The 16917-nt window shown below is 43.9% G+C and overlaps 1 protein-coding gene and 1 pseudogene across 4 annotated transcripts in view; one reads left to right on the top strand and one right to left on the bottom strand.

Moving 5' to 3' along the window:
* ZFYVE9 (zinc finger FYVE-type containing 9) overlaps window positions 1-16461 on the bottom strand; it is a 185176-nt gene extending 168715 nt beyond the window's left edge. For 2 of the 3 annotated variants that reach the window (XM_029227521.1, XM_029227518.1), the window contains exon 1: window positions 16166-16461. The gene's annotated coding sequence lies outside the window, so the exon portion shown is untranslated. Of the gene's footprint in view, window positions 1-15604; window positions 15681-16165 lie in introns of those variants that run through there. The other variant, XM_029227520.1, reaches the window with a different exon arrangement.
* Window positions 4253-4972, top strand: LOC114898288 (annotated as a pseudogene). The gene has a single exon (XR_003794319.1). The product of XR_003794319.1 is annotated as a 40S ribosomal protein S15 pseudogene (transcript).
* Window positions 16462-16917: the final 456 nt, after the last annotated feature.

A 16917-nucleotide genomic window follows, 5' to 3' on the forward strand; every position in this document is an offset into this window, starting at 1 on the left:
GCCTAGAAGTCAGCTGGCAGCCTCCAGCTATAGTCTCTTCAGGATCCCTAGCTCTCAAGCTGAGACTACTACTCTCTTCCTGGGCAGCTGATCATATCACGGCACTAAGGCCTGGCCATTTCTGTCAAATACAGACCCTCTAAATGAAGAATTTTTGCTCTGGAGCCCTCATTGAGTCTGAGACTCTGTCAGATCTGAATCACACTCTGAGGCTCTCCCTGCCAACTCTGTTTCCTTCCCTTTCCTTTCATAGGAATCCTCCCCCTCCCCCCTTGTACCTCTTGTATTCCTAACTCTGTCTTGACATCGGCTTCCAGAAGAACTCAACTTGGCACAGGGGGTACCAGAAATGGACTGAGAAAGCAGAAAGTAAGAATGCGGTTTGGAAACTAGATCACGTACTGTCCCACCAGCAATAGGATCTCATCCTGGGTGGTATGTGAGGCACAGACAGCCCCGGGCAACAAGATGGTGGCCCAAATGCTAAAACCTTCTTGGGAAAAGTGCTAAAACTTTTTTGGGATAATGCTTCCAAAGAGGAACATGCGGGCTTCCCTGGTGGCGCAGTGGTTAAGCATCCGCCTGCCAATGCAGGGGACACGGGTTTGAGCCCTGGTCCGGGAAGATCCCACATGTTGCAGAGCAACTAAGCCCGTTCACCACAACTACTGAGTCTGCGCTCTAGAGCTCGCAAGCCACAACTACTGAAGCCCGCAGGCTTAGAGCCCGTGCTCTGCAACAAGAGAAGCCACAGCAATGAGAAGCCCAGGCACTGCAACGACGAGGAGCCCCCACTCGCTGCAACTAGAGAAAACCCATGCGCAGCAACAAAGGCCCGACTCAGCCCAAAATTAATTAATTAATTAATTTTTTAAAAAAATTTTTTAAAAAAAGAGGAACATGCCATGTGGTGTAATGACTGTGAGGTCTGAAAAGTCTAAGGTGAACAATACAAATAAGAACAATGGAATGGCTGGCTCTCAGCTGTACTGACTCCCTAGAAAGGGCAGCTAACAATTGGAAACTAAGTGTGAAAGCCAGAGGGCTCTCTGGTAGCTCACAAACAAGTCCTTATCACTTACAGTGAAAGAGCAGAAAAAGATAGTTAAAGACAGAAATGCTTCAAAGATGACTGAATGCTCAGTCAGGGCAGGTTTGTTATACTAAGGTCAGGGTCCTGGTTTGGAAAACATGGAAGCCTGATAGATGGGGTAGGGACAACTAAGATGGCTGCCCCCAAAGATTTTGATTCTCCAGACTCCTCTGCACTCCCAGAGTCTGCAGAGATGATGTTGGCACTTCCCACTGTGCAGGAATACACTTCAGAGGTCTCTCACCTGCAAGGCAACAAGAGCTCCCCTAAAGATCTGCCCCCCACCTTCACTCCTGGTTGCCATGATAATAATTAATGTTACCCCTGTTAAGGACATCTTGGGCCTGATAAGAGAGAAAAGAGACACCACCACAAAGTTGCTGCAAGAATTAGCCAGCATATACCAGCGGAATCAGTGAGGATACCCAGTGTTGGATTTTGAGAGTACTTAATCAAGGAGGCCAAAACATTACTGAATAAGGTAAAGTTTGGTTGGGAGGTAGAAGGCCACTGTCTCAGAATATGGGGATTACCACTGTGACAAGGACTTAGGGTTTCGTAACTCACTGCTAGGGTGACTCCCAGAAGCCTGGAAAATACAGCCCACACTGAATGAAAGTGAAATGCCTAAATTACCATGGCAGAGAAAGGATAATGGGATTAAAGGCTCAGGAAAGGGGGAACACTGGAGTGGATATATTATGTGAGGTCATAAGACCCACCAGACAATTATGTTCCATAAGAGGGCCGATTAGACACACCACACACCAAGGCCATCAGGAATACACTGGTGAGACAGACCTTAGCATCACTAAGAATTTAAGTGGTGGCTCTCCTCTATAGTAGAGGCTGTCACAGAAATTGGTTCACTGATGATGGCAATGATGGGGCTCTGAAGCAAGAGCAGCCAGGTGGTAGCACTTAAAACAGGAAGCTAGAGACTTCCCTGGTGGTGCAGTGGTTAAGAATCTGCCTGCCAATGCAGGGGACATGGTTTCAATCCCTGATCCGGGAAGATCCCACATGCCGCGGAGCAACTAAGCCCATGCGCCACAACTACTGAGCCTGCACTCTAGAGCCCATGAGCCACAACTACTAAGCCCATGTGCCACAACTACAGAAGCCCACTCACAACTACTGAAGCCCGCGTGCCTGGAGCCCGTGATCTGCAACAAGAGAAGCCACCGCAATGAGAAGCCCGTGCACTGCAACGAAGAGTAGCCCCCGCTCGCCACAACTAGAGAAAGCCTGCACACAGCAATGAAGACCCAATGCAGCTAAAAATAAATAAAGTAAATAAGTTTATTAAAAAAACACAAAATAACAGAAGCTAATGGACCACACTATCATCATGGCTTGCAAGGTGGGAGACAGCCAATAAAGCTTGACCCACAGGGAGCCAGGGAGAGAGCTAACAGAACTTGGTGTCATTAGAGCAAAATAGACAGGCAATCAACAACAGTGCTGCTTATTAATATATACACAATCAAAGCAAGGCAAGAACAGATAAGCACAAGACTGAGAGTAGTTGCCTCAATAAAAAGCTACTATCCCTTGCCTAATTCCTGGACCTGAAACAGTTTTCAGATCCAGACTGATGGACTTAAAGAGATGGATGGGTCCCCAGGAGTAAGGACCCCACAACAAATTATATATATATATATATATATATATATATATATATATTTCCCCAAAGGGACCTATGACTATTTACTCAGGTGACTATTTAGGTATAGTGGGGAAAGGAAAATACCCAGACATCTGAAGAACTAACGGTCACAGAGGCTGAGTTAATGTTGATATCTAGAAACGTGGAACATAATTATGGCCCAGTTACAGGGGAAGGAATATAGGAACTAAGTAAGAAATAGAGTTCTGGCCAAAGTCTAGCTTATGGTAGGTCCACAGTCCACTGACCCACCCAGCACTTATTTTCCCAGGCCCTGAATACATAAACGGGATTGGCATACTTAGCAACTGAAAGGCCATATGAGACCTAAAAATGTCTCCCCACTCCTTGGCCAAAACAGTAAATCAAAAAAATATTGTGTCAGGGATGGAGGTAAGAGGAATGGCAGAGATTAGCGCCACCCTTAAGGATCTCAAAGATGCAGGGGTAGTGGTCCCTTTCATATGTTTGTTTAATTCACTAGTCTGTCCTCTCTAGAAACCAGCTGGATCCTAGAGAATGATTGAAGACTACCACAGTTCAACCAAGTAGCAGCCATGACCATAGCTACCATGCTGGATGTAATATGTTTGCTACAGCAGATATACATAGCCTCAGGTACATGGCGTACAGCCATTGATTTGGCAAATGAGTTCTTTTCTATCCCAATCAGAAATAGTTCCTTTCACATGGAGTCAACAACAGTATACACTCAGTTTTGCCTCAGGGCTACATTAATTGTCCCACTCTGTCCTAAGATAGTCTGAAGAGATCTGAACTCAGAATAGCACACTAATCTAGTAAATCAGTGACATCATGTTGATCGTGCAAGATGATCAAGAGATGGCTAGCATGCTGAAGGATATATGTGCTCCAAAGGATGGGAGAAAAACTATGAATATTCAGGGATCTGCCATTTCAGTGAAGTTTTAGGAATCCAGTGGTTAAGGTTATGCCAGCACACTCCCTCCAAAGCAAAAGACAAACTGCTGCATCTTGCATCCCTACTATTAAAAAAAAAAAAAAAAAAGGGAAGCACAAGGTCTGCTAGGTTTCTTCAGATTCTAGAGTCAACACATTCTATACACTGCTGTGGCCCATGTACTGAGTAATATGAAAGGCTGCCAGCTTTGACTGGAGTAAACAACTCTGCAGTAGGTCCAGGTTGTAGTGCAAGCAGTTCCCATGCTATTGGAGGTATAAATGGTGGGGAAAGACACAGTATAGACTTTATAGCAAGCCCAAGTGGGAGAATTACAGTGCAGGCCCCTGGAGTTCTGCAGAAAAGTCATGCTATTAGAAAAACAACTCCTGCTGTGCTACTGGGCTCTGGAAAAGATAGAACGCTTGACCATTGGGCACCATATGTCCAGAACTGCCCATAATGAGCTGGGCTCAACAGGACTCTCCAAGTCATAAACTCAAGTGAGCTAAGTAACAATCCATTATGAGATGGAAATAGTACATCAAAAATCAAACCCAGCTCTGAAGAGCCGACCAGATGGCGGAAGTGGAGCAGAAGAAGACGCAGACCTTCCGCAAGTTCACCTACCGCGGCGTGGACCTCGACCAGCTGCTGGACATGTCCTATGAGCAGCTGATGCAGCTGCAGAGTGCGCGGCAGCGGCAGCGGCTGAACCGCGGCCTCCGGAGGAAGCAGCACTCGCTGCTGAAGCGGCTGCGCAAGGCCAAGAAGGAGGCGCCGCCCATGGAGAAGCCGGAGGTGGTGAAGACGCACCTGCGCGACATGATCATCCTGCCCGAGAGGGTGGGCAGCATGGTGGGCGTCTACAATGGCAAGACTTTCAACCAGGTGGAAATCAAGCCTGAGATGATCGGCCACTACCTAGGCGAGTTCTCCATCACCTACAAGCCTGTGAAGCACGGCCGGCCCGGCATTGGGGCCACCCACTCCTCCCGCTTCATCCCCCTTAAGTAGCCTGCTGGCCAATAAAGGTAGAGACTTGTCTAAAAAAAAAAAAAAAAAAATCAAACCCAAGCAGAACCAAAGGGCACATGTAAGCTACATAAGTAGGCAGTCAAGACTTCCCTGACACCACAGTTGTGCCAGCACCCTTCCTCAGCTCACATCTATAGCTGTTTGGAGGATCCTATACAACCAAGTTAAGGGGGACATAAAAGCCAAAGTTTGGCTTATAAATAGGTCAGCTCAGTACGTGAATGCAAGCTGAGAAAAAACAACAGGTTCATTACAGCCACACTTAGGGGTGACCATGACAGTGGAAAGGCAAAGTCTCCCTAAGATGGAGCTTCAAGTGATGTACTTTCTGTAGAAAGAAATGTGGCCTGAGATGAGAATATATACAGACTCATGGGCAATGGCAAATGGACTGAGTACCTGGTTAGGGGTCTTTAAGGAAAAAGACTGTACAATGGATGCAAGAAGATATGAGCGGAGGCAAATGAATGAACATACAGGAGTGAGCATAAAGTGTGAAAATCTTTTTCACGTGTTAATGCCCATCAGAAAGCATCCAATGCAGAAGAGACAATGAACAACCAGATAGACAAAATGACTCAGACAGCTGACATTAGCCACCCAGAACTGGCATGATGGGAACATGAACAGAGAAGCCACTGTAAAAGAAATGAAGATGGAAGCAGAGAAGGAGGCATGGATGCCCACTTACCAAGGCCCAATCAGGCTACTGCCAACTCTGAACATCCAACCAATGAGCGACACTGAACCCCCAATACAGCACTATGCCTCAAGCTGACCAACTGGCTAGGGGATATGGGGATATACGTATACATATAGCTGCTTTTCTTTGTTATACAGCAGAAACCAACACAACATTGTAAAGCAATTATACTCCAATAAAGATGCTAAAAAAAAAAAAGTTGAAGGTTCTAGGCACACTTTTACCAGGAGACATATCAAGGATCATATTGAACTATATAAATTACAGCTGCAGCCTGGGAATTTGGGACTCTGTGTATCCCACGACCAGGAGACAAGAAGTAGAATCACCACAATGAGGCTAATTAAACCTCATCCTCAGGTGAAGTAGGGCTGCTGTTACATAATGGGATCAAGGAGTATATCTGGAATTCAGATGATCCATTTGGGTACCACTTGATACTCCCCTGACCAACTGTGACTGTGAACAGACAAATGCAACCACTCCAGCCTGAGAAGAGCATGGTTCTCACACCCCTCAGAAATGAGGGCTGGGGCTTCCCTGGTGGCGCAATGGTTAAGAATCCGCCTGCCAATGCAGGGGACACGGGTTCGAGCCCTGGTCCAGGAAGATCCCACATGCCGCGGAGCAACTAAGCCCGGACACCACAATTACTGAGCCGGTGCTCTAGAGCCCGCCTGACACAACTACTGAAGCCCGCGTGCCTAGAGCCCGTGCTCTGCAGCAAGAGAAGTCACCACAATGAGAAGCCTGTCACCGCAGCAAAGAGTAGCCCCCGCTCACCGCAACTAGAGAAAGCCCATGTGCAGCAACAAAGACCCAACGCAGCCAAAAATAAAATTTTAAATAAAAAATGAGGGTTGGGTCATACCACTAGACAAACCACCAAGAACTTCAGAAATTATAGCTAATGGCAAGAATTCAGACTGGATAGTGGAGGAGACAAAGAGAACCACTGTGACGTGGAGACCAGCTACAGAGATGGAGGCTGAAGCCTGTCTCACTATCCTATTTTCAACTTTCCCATTAGGAAGAGAGGTCCACAGAAATGGAGGAGCTACTCTCAGAAAATGTTTAGAGACACAGATCCACACAGCGTAAGAAAGGGACTGTGGCAATCACCTGGATCTCCCTTCAAAAAAAACCCACATTCAGGTGCAAGTAATACAGTTAGCTAGTAGCCTCCAGCTGCAGCATATAAGAACTCTTCTCAGCTTTCCAGGGGAGTCCACACTCTCCTTGGGCAGCTCCTAGCCAGTGACTAAACACAGAGGATTTTCTAGAACCTGGCCATTTCTTCCTAATGCAGGACTCCTCTAACAGGCAGTTTTTGCTCTGGAGCTTCTTATTGGGTTGTCCAAGATTTTTTTTCCAGATCTGCATCACAGACTTGAGGTTCTCCTTGGTCAGTTCAGCTTCCTCTCCGTTTCCCTTCACAGGCATTCTATTACCTACCCCCATAAAAATCCCTTGCACTAGTAACTCCATCTCAGTGCTTCCCAGGGGGGACTTCCCTGGTGGCGCAGTGGTTGAGAATCTGCCTGCCAATGCAGGGGAGCCAGTTTCAGAGCCCTGGTCTGGGAAGATCCCACATGGCGCGGAGCAACTAAGCCCACACACCACAACTACTGAAGCCCGCGCGCCTAGAGCCCACGCTCCGCAACAAGAGAGGCCACCGCAATGAGAAGCCCGTGCACTGCAACGAGGAGTGGCCCCCGCTCACCGCAAGTAGAGAAAGCCCACGCACAGCAACGAAGACCGAACACAGCCAAAAGAAAAATATCAATGCTTCCCAGAGGACCAAACCAACACATTTTGTAATTAACTTTTTTTTAAATTAATTTATTTATTTTTGCTGTGTTGGGTCTTCATTTCTGCGAGGGCTTTCTCTAGTTGTGGCAAGCAGGGGCCACTCTTCATCGCGGTGCGTGGGCCTCTCCCTATCGCGGCCTCTCCTGTTGCAGAGCACAGGCTCCAGACGTGCAGGCTCAGTACTTGTGGCTCATGGGCCTAGCTGCTCCACGGCATGTGGGATCCTCCCAGACCAGGACTCGAACCCGTGTCCCCTGCATTAGCAGGCAGATTCTCAAGCACTGCGCCACCAGGGAAGCCCCCCCTTGTAATTAACTCTTTATAAGGATCACCTCATTTAGTCCACTAAAGTACTACTGTTATTCCTTTTTTACAGATGAGGAAACTGAGGCACAGAGACATTAATTAACTTGCGCAAGATCACAAGGCAAAAGCAGTGAAACTAAAATTTGAACCCAGGCAGTCAAACTCCAAAGTCTGAGCTTTTAATTACTATGCCAGGGAAGACAAGATATTATCTTGTCAGCTTCAGATATGAAAATGAGTACTTATTCTGTATAATTTTAGAGAAGAAAACAACAAAAGGATAGATGTTAAAGAAAAGCAGATCTTTGGTTAAATACAAAAGAAATTTTCTAATAATCAGCAGTAACCAACAACAGAATGAAGGAAGTAATCAGGACTGATCACCAGAGGGTTCAAATAGCCATGGATATTGTGAGGGTGAGGCTTTATAAAACAGATAAAAGTTGACCTAGATCAGTAAAAGCTGTACTACTAACTATTATGTGGATAAAAAGGGTTCCACGGCCAATTAGTCTGGGTAATATACTGCTAAATAAAGTGAAACAAATTTCTTTACTTTTACTCCTCAGTTTTTAAAATACGAATGTGCAGTTACAAATCTCTACCTGAGGGATCTAGTATGCTAAAAAAAAAAACAAATTTATTGTATTTGACTAAAGAACACTTCCTTGCTCCTGGTCGAGGATGATTTCTTTGCTAAGTCAAGATTCACTGATCCAAGGACTGCAGAAAAGCTAACAAGGAAAAGTATGACAATTTTCTAGCTGGGTAACAATTTTCCAACCAGTCAAAACATCATCTGATTACCTACACGTCAATATTAGCATCTCTAATACCTCCAGGGTGGGTAGGCTATATAAAAGTTTTGTCACTAAAATGCATTTTATCCTTTTTGAATGCAAAACATGCCCTCCTTTGCTTTCTCAACAAATTCTCTTAAGATCTACAACAATGGGTCCACATTTTAATTACTGAATTCCCACTTTATGAGCAATATGAAAGCTTTAATTATTTCAAGTGTGCTACTTTTGATCTGGTTATTTTCATATAACACAGCTCTATATGCATTTTTCACAAACATAAACACATCACAAGAAAGGGCAGAAGACAGGGAATAACAGGTAGAGGGAAAAGGCCTCAGTCACAAACTATTCATCCAGCTAATTTCCAGAGTTGTGTTTTTATTCAGAAATATATTCTCTTTAGTCATTACAGGGAAAACTTTTATGTAAATTACAATCTTTTGGTCTTGATTCTCCTATCTTCCTCAGCCACTACCCACAGCCCACTGCCCCCCCATGCTGTTACTTCATTAATGACATTTAGTCACCATTGCCTAGAGTTGTCCACATGCCATCTTATCTTTTCATTGAGCTCTTCTTTAGAAATATTGAATAGAATATTAAATGTGGAAAGGGCCTTAACATCTAGACCACCACTCATTTTCAGATCAGAAAAATGAGGTCCAGAGGTCAGTTAGTATACTTATATAATAATCACAAAGCAGGCATTTATCTACTTCAAAAATAAGTATATGAAAGGAGAAATTCCCAAAATACATGCACATACACATCTTCTTTTTTATACAAATTGCTACATGCCAATAGCATACTTCAAAGGCAAATCAACTAAAGTTGTGCTCTTCTAATCTGAATACTTCCTAAAGCACTATGGAAAATCTTATAATAAAACAAATACAGAACACATGGGGAAGTTCACATGATGAAAAAGAGTGTGGAGTTTGTAGTCAGAGTTATATGGTTTGAATCATGGATGTGGGCTTAGGAAAGTCAATAAAACTCTCCCAGCTTCAGTTCCTTCAGCTGTAAAATATCCATGATACCATGGGTATTATAGGATCATTTTAAGAATTATAAATAACAGACATGAAACACCTACCAGAAAGATAGCACACCATTGACAAAACTTTTACATTACACAAATAAGCAATAAAAGGCAAAAGAAATCAAGGAAAATGTTGTAAACCTGGAATCTTGGGAGGACTGGATAATGGGGCATGCAGCTACATTTTATATTTTACTTCCCATTTTAGCCACACACATTTTATAAAATGCCCAGGCAAGCTAGAGGTTTATTATAGGCATAATATGATACAATACTCATTGGCCAATGAATAGTAGACCCCATGGATTAGGTTGGAACCAGACCATGAAGGGCTGTGCCAGAATAAAGAATCTTAACCTTGTTTTTTAACCATTGAGCAGAAATTTCCAAGAGTGACCTCACAACAATCTCAAAAATAATTTACTTTAGCTACTAATTTTTTAAAACAACAAAAACAAAAAACTTTGGCAGCTATTACATCACCAGAATTACAAAAAGGTCTAGATGATGTATTCTGAAGTTTTAAATTTTTTCTCAAACTGGCAGTGTTTTACTTCAATTACTTTTTAGAGGTTGTTTCTCTCATTCAATTGAAAATGAAAAATGGAGACTAAAAATTACATAAACCCTGATGGAATATTTTCACAAAATTTTGATACTGCTCGTTCTTTATTTTAATAAACAGAATTCTGAGACAGGCTCTGTTGTGTTTTGAAATAATAATAACATATGATTTACTCTTTCTTCATTTTAATAAAACAAATTCTGGTAGATAAACTACCATGAGAGGTTAGAAGAGAACTGTTACAAACAGAAATGCTTACCTCTTCATTAATACCAGCAAAAAGACTCCAGAACTGCTGTTTTTTATAGCTTTATATAGAAATTACGGCATCCAAAGCAACTATAAGATTGTGTAACAAACCAGTTATACAATCTTGTATAACTTTCAGCCCACTCAGTTCAAAATCAGCATTAAAAGATCTAAAAGTGATCATAATCAAATGGGAAAACACTGTGGCTGATCCAATGTATGTAGAATGAAGGCCCCAAATGCGCTCTGTTTGCTCAAATAATGGTTCCCTGCAGAATTTCCTAACTAGTTTGCAAAAGCTTTAGAAACATTAGCAAGTCATTATTGCTGACTCCGAATTATGTCCTATAAAACCTCATAGAAAAGCTTTAATATTTCAAATGGAAACAAACAATAGGGGACTATACTACATACAAGAATAAAGAATTTTGGGACTTCCCTGGTGGCGCCATGGTTAAGAATCCGCCTGCCAATGCAGAGGACATAGGTTCAATCCCTGGTATGGGAAGATCCCACATGCCATGAAGCAACTAAGCCCGTGCGCCACAACTACTGAGCCTGCGCTCCAGAGCCCGAGGGCCACAACTACTGAAGCCCACGTGCTGCAACTACTGAAGCCGCGCACCTAGAGCCCATGCTTTGCAACAAAGAGAAGCCACGGCAATGAGAAGCCCATGCACTGCAACAAAGAGTAGCTCCTGCTCAAAGCAACTAGAGAAAGCCCGCACGCAGCAACGAAGACCCAATGCAGCCAAAATAAAAAAGAATAAAGAATTTTTAACAAATTTCCATTTAAGTTTAATTTTTTTAATCTAAGGCATGAATTTACTACTTCAGTATTTTTAAAAATGCAACAGAACTACCATCATCGATATTAAGTCACATATCCTTGAGGATGTATTATCGTAAACAACCAGAAAGTTGAAAAGATGATAACTCACTATAGAATTATCAACTAAAGAAACTAGTATGGTCAAAAGCTAGGGCCGCAAAAGCATTTTTAAGCTTAAATAAACAAATGTAAGAAATTTAAACTAAAAGATAATTTACAGAAAAAAATTTAGGATTTTTACAAAGAGGTCTGTAATATAAAATCCTGAACACCTCAACAGCCTCATCAACATGCATTAAGCCTCCCTTGCCCAATATGAATTCAATGCCTTTTTCTTGATTTCAGTGTGTCCAAAGAAATTTCCTCATCTTTACCTTATTTTATTAAAAGCTCTCAAAAAGTACTTCATAAACACAAAACAGTATATACTGTTTTAATTTTTCTAATAGTTCAGTTCTGTGAATGGGCTATTTATAATAATTCAAAAGAAAAAATTTTAACAGGAAATATTTTATAAATAACATTTAAATTATTTTATTAAATAAAACTTACAGAGTATTATAAAGTAGAAGACATTCTACTAACTACACAGTTAAAATACTAATACTGATACCTTGGTTTCTCCTTAATTTAGCAATCTCTAATACAAATTGATCATACTGATTTTATATTCTTGGTAGTAAACTCCATAAATAATGACCTTTCAAGGTCTTTCAAACAGAAGTAAACAAGAAGTATATTTTCCACTTCAAGGGTAACACTGATTTACCAGGACTCGTGGACTGAATTACAGCTCTGACTTACATATTATATCATTTAATCCTCGCAATAATCCTATAAGATTATCAGCTTCGTTTTATAGGAGAATAAATTGAGGCTTAAAGGGGGTAAGAAACTTGTCCAGGGTTATACAGTTTATAAGAAAAGACTGGACCTCATATCTGACAGGTTATAAAAATCTAGTTCTAATCTACTGCAGTTATGTAAGAAAAAGTCTATGTTTTGAAGATTATTCAATTCTTAAATAATGTAAGTTTAATAAATTGATACTGCTTTTTGAAAACTAAGTATATGAACTATTTCTATTTGGTAACTGCAACTATGTATCTTTCACTGATTATTATATATTAAGAATGTTGTTCTATATAATGCAAGTCAGGTACACACAAGTAAAATCAAAGATCATGTAAAACTGAAAATGAATAACTGAAAAATGAATAAAACTCTGAAAATGTAACAAATATATTTTCACAGAGAATGGCTAATTTATTAGCTAGACGTAGGGAAGAGCTAATTTATTTGCTAAAAATGAAATGGAAAATATGTGTAATAGTTAAGATCAAAATTGTTTTCTATCAAAAATTTCAAAAACTTCCAAAAGTAAACTCATTCTCTAAAAAATTAAAGCTACCAAGTTTTAAGTCACACAGAAATTCCAATGCCTGGGGTTTTTTTTTGTTTTCTCCAAAAGGAGGAATGGAATTGAGCATTTATTGAGCACCTTCTATGTGACAGACACTGAGTTAACTGCTTTTGATTACTTTTTGCGGTACGCGGGCCTCTCACTGTCGTGGCCTCTCCTGTTGCGGAGCGCAGGCTCCCGAGGCGCAGGCTCAGCGGCCATGGCTCACGGGCCCAGCCGCTCCGTGGCATGCAGGATCTTCCCGGACCGGGGCACGAATCCGTGTCCCCTGCATCGGCAGGCGGACTCTCAACCACTGCGCCACCAGGGAAGCCCCTGCTTTTGATTACTTTTATCTCATGGAACCTGTTCTACTGCCCTGACTACTGAGGGGTACCATTACTCCAATAGCACATAAGAAGAAACTCAGGATCTAAATGTCACATTGCTATAAGAGTGCAGTAAGATTGCAGGAAGGATTCGTACTCACATCTGACTCCATATTCTGCACCACATCATGCAATTAACAACCACAAAACACACCACACACACTATCCCTTTAGCAACATGAGAATTTAAGTTAAAAATCCAAGCAGTTATCTTTTTTTTTTTTTTCTCTCCTGCTGCGGAGCACAGGCTCCGGATGCGCAGGCTCAGCCGCCATGGCTCAGGGGCCCAGCCGCTCCACGGCATGTGGGATCTTCCCGGACCTGGGCATGAACCCGTGTCCCCTGCATCGGCAGGCGGACTCTCAACCACTGCGCCACCACGGAAGCCCCAAGCAATCATCTTTTAAAGAAGCTTTGTGCCCTGCAACTAGTCTGCGGCCAGCACATAACAGGTGCCAAATAAAAGTTTACTGAATGGAATGTAACAGGAAGAAATGGGATCATCTCCACTCACACCATCTTTCTCAAGGAGTAAGGCAACATATACACCAGGCAACATATACAATTTTCTCCTTAAAGAATAAAACACTGAATCAGGAATTAGAAGAAAAAGGAATGACCATACATAAAAATTATTAATATTCTTAAAGGGCAAGCTACTGGATTAAACATAGAAGCCTTAAATAGAGATCCAGCATGTTCCACTCAATTACAACACTTACCTGACTCTGCCTTATAACAGTTAATTAGGACTTCCCTAGTGGCGCAGTGGTTAAGAATGCACTGCCAATGCAAGGGACACGGGTTCGAGCCCTGATCCGGGAAGATCCCACATGCCACGGAGCAATTAAGCCCGAGCACCACAACTACTGACCTGTGCTCTAGAGCCCGTGAGCCACAACTACTGAGCCTATGTGCCACAACTACTGAAGCCCGTGCGGCTAGAGCCCATGCTCCACAACAAGAAAAGTAACGACGATGAGAGGCCCGCACACCACAAAGAAGAGTAGCCCCCACTCGCCACAACTAGAGAAAGGACACGCACAGCAACGAAGACCTAACGCAGCCAAAAATAAATAAATAAAATAAATAAGTTTATTTAAAAAAACAGTCAATTAAACATGTCCTGCTTCTACAATTAGCTAGCTGCTAGCACAGACCCTGGTCATTTTTGTGTTTCTCAGAACACCAAAGACAGGACCTGGCACTTAATATTAACAGCTAAAACTTTATAAAGATCTTTCGCAGATCACAAAGCTTTTTCAGATATATTTATCCTAAAAGCCTTGCAAGATAAGTATGATAACTATCTGCATTGAAGTCCAAGATTAAGAGCCAAGGTAAGTGGTCAGGTATCCTTCTGTAACACCACAGCTACCAGAAACGGCTCTCAATAAATGTTTGTTGGTTGAATCAGCTGTCCCTAGAAATATGATTTTTCTAAGATTACCACCATTATCTGTCGCTATAAGAAATGACTGTATTGCCACTTAAGATTTATAGCTTTGCTAGAAAACAGATACTTTCACTCAGTTTGACAAGGTTAATTAACTTTAAACTTATTACCAGTAATTCTCAAACTTTAGTAGGACTAATAACTGGGGAGCTTGATAAAAGTGAAGCTCCTTGGGCCACCACCATCTCTAGAAATTCTGATTCAAGTGGCCAGGAATCTGCATATTTTAATAAGCACTCTTAGCTGATTCTAATGTTTGTAGTCTTTAGGGACACACTAAGAACTGAATTAAATTTTTTTAACCCTAAATTCATCTACCTCTCCCAAATTTTTTAATGGAGCCAATTTTTTTACAGTTATAAATATTTCAGCAAAAATTTTACAAAAACAATACAAGGCTATGGCATCGAACAGGATAGGTCCCCAAAAAACCTTTAATACCCAAAACCTCCCTAGACCTGGAGATTCACATGCTGCACAGAAGGTCAATCAGGGGTCTTTTAGGTAGTTACCCATGTTATTCTGTTTTAATTGATGAATTCAACTATGACTGCAATGTAATTTAGTAAAACATTTTTATAGGTCTTATACAAATGACTGGATGTTCAACAGTAAAATGGAACAGTTAACTTTGAACCTAATACAGAGATAATAACTTAATCACCAACAATACCAGCCCATTTTAAACTTTAAATGACCATCAAAATGTTCTGAGATTATGGGTGACTTTTCCCCCATTATTAAATATTTACTGAGGTTTGGCATAGTACCTCTCTGTACTTTCTGAACTTTCTACAATAAGCATATTTTTTTCAGGATTATAAAAGTTTTATAAGTATTTATTAATCCTACAACCTTCACATGCATAATGGGAAACAAGAATAACCTGAACCACATTTATCATAAACCACAAACACCCAAATATCTGACTTATGGTACCAACTGTAATCACTAACTTTTTTAAAATTAATACCAGAACAAATCACTTAACTACTAAAATTTAGAATATGTCCTATTTCTATCAGTTATCTGTTATTAGCATGACTTTTTAAAATCCTCTTGTCATCTATCCTATGGATCTATTTAGGGAGACAATTTTGTAACGAGGACTGAGGCATTAAAATATTTACACTCTCTCATGGCGGGGCGGGAGACCAGACCTTTGGTGTTTTGTTTTTTTAAGATATTTTTCTGATTGTATTTATCTAGGAAACTTAACATCGCAAAGCTGGGAGGGGGCTTTCTCCAAGGCAAACCACGCTTAGAAGCAAAATGTAACAGAAGAAGGCAAAGATGAGCTACCGGTAGGTGATGAAATTTCACCTCAAATAAGACGCAAACGGTTGTTTTCAGCCAAGTCAGGTGGGTGAATGACACTCCAGGAGTTCCTAGGGCTTTCAGGGCCCCGCACTTTCTGCGCTCTCTCTCTCTCCCTGCCCTCCCGCCCCTCCCCCCGGGACTCTGCGGGACTCAGCATGGGGCGCGGAAAAGCCCAGGCTGTTCGCAAACAGGCGTCCTCTGCCTCCCTCCGGGATGTACGTGCGGGGCCCAGGGTAAGAGGCTGCGCTCGGCCCGGCACCAGGGCCAACCCGAAGGGTGCCAGCTACCCTGCCAGTCCCCCGCTCCACACACCCGGCTGCCCCGGAGCCCAGGCCGGGGCGAGGGCTTCCCGGCGACGCGGGGCCTAGTCGCCCCCCACGCGCCTCCGGCCTCCCGGGGGACGCGAGAAAGAAGGGCTGAGGCCCCCCCCCCTAGCCGCGGGGTGGGGGAGGCGGCCGCAGCGGCAGGACGCCCCGTCCGCCTGGCCCGAGGGCTTGCCCAGGACCCTCCCGGGCGGCCGAAGGCCAGCGAGTACGGGACCCCGCCGCGCCGCGCCACACTCACCTCGAGCAGCGGCCGCCGCCACCTCAGCATGGCCGTGGGGGTCGTCCCTGAGCAGACAGCCTCCTCCGGAGGGCACCGGCCCGGCCCCAGGCGCCGCCGCGAAGCCTCCCACTCCTGAAGGAGCTGTGGTTGCCGCTGCTGCTGAGGCCCAGCGCCCGCCGAGCCGCATCGGGCTCCCGGGTCGCCGCAGCCACGCGGATCCCGCAGGAGCGCCGCTGAGCCGGGCCGGGGGCGCAAGGCTGCGGCGGGACAACCGAGGTGCTGCAAGCGGGGATCCTCCGTGAAGCCTCCAGCGTCGCCGTGGCCGCTCCTGCCGCCGGCGCCGCTGGGCCACAGCGCCCCCTGGACCCCACGCCCGGCTACGGCGCGGGGACTGCGGCGGCCGCCCGGGCACGAGCTGCAGGGAACGCGAGGGAGCGCGGCCTGGCGTTGGCGGGGCCCCGTGTTCCCTGCGCAGCCCTCGGGCCCCCGGCCCGCCCCCGACGACGCCTCCCGGGAGCCGGAAGCCCCTCGGTCCCCACCAACTTTGGTGGGTCCCCTCCCCTCTCCCCAGTCCTCAGGCCCTGAGCACCTTTGCACCTTTTCTTTCTCTCCAGAAGGTACGTTAACGTTCCCGTCACTCTGACCTTCACCTGAGAGCAGGGGTGTGAGGGAATCTCCTCGTTTTCATCTCTCATGATTCAAGGGGGATCCCTCCTAATCCCTGCAGTGTGTCTGGATGCAAGAAGAGTGACCCAGAACCAACCTTCCCC

Source organism: Monodon monoceros, unplaced genomic scaffold, assembly GCF_005190385.1.
Source record: "Monodon monoceros isolate NGI ecotype Baffin Bay Population unplaced genomic scaffold, NGI_Narwhal_1 Super_Scaffold_18, whole genome shotgun sequence".
NCBI classification, from domain to species: Eukaryota; Metazoa; Chordata; class Mammalia; order Artiodactyla; family Monodontidae; genus Monodon; species Monodon monoceros.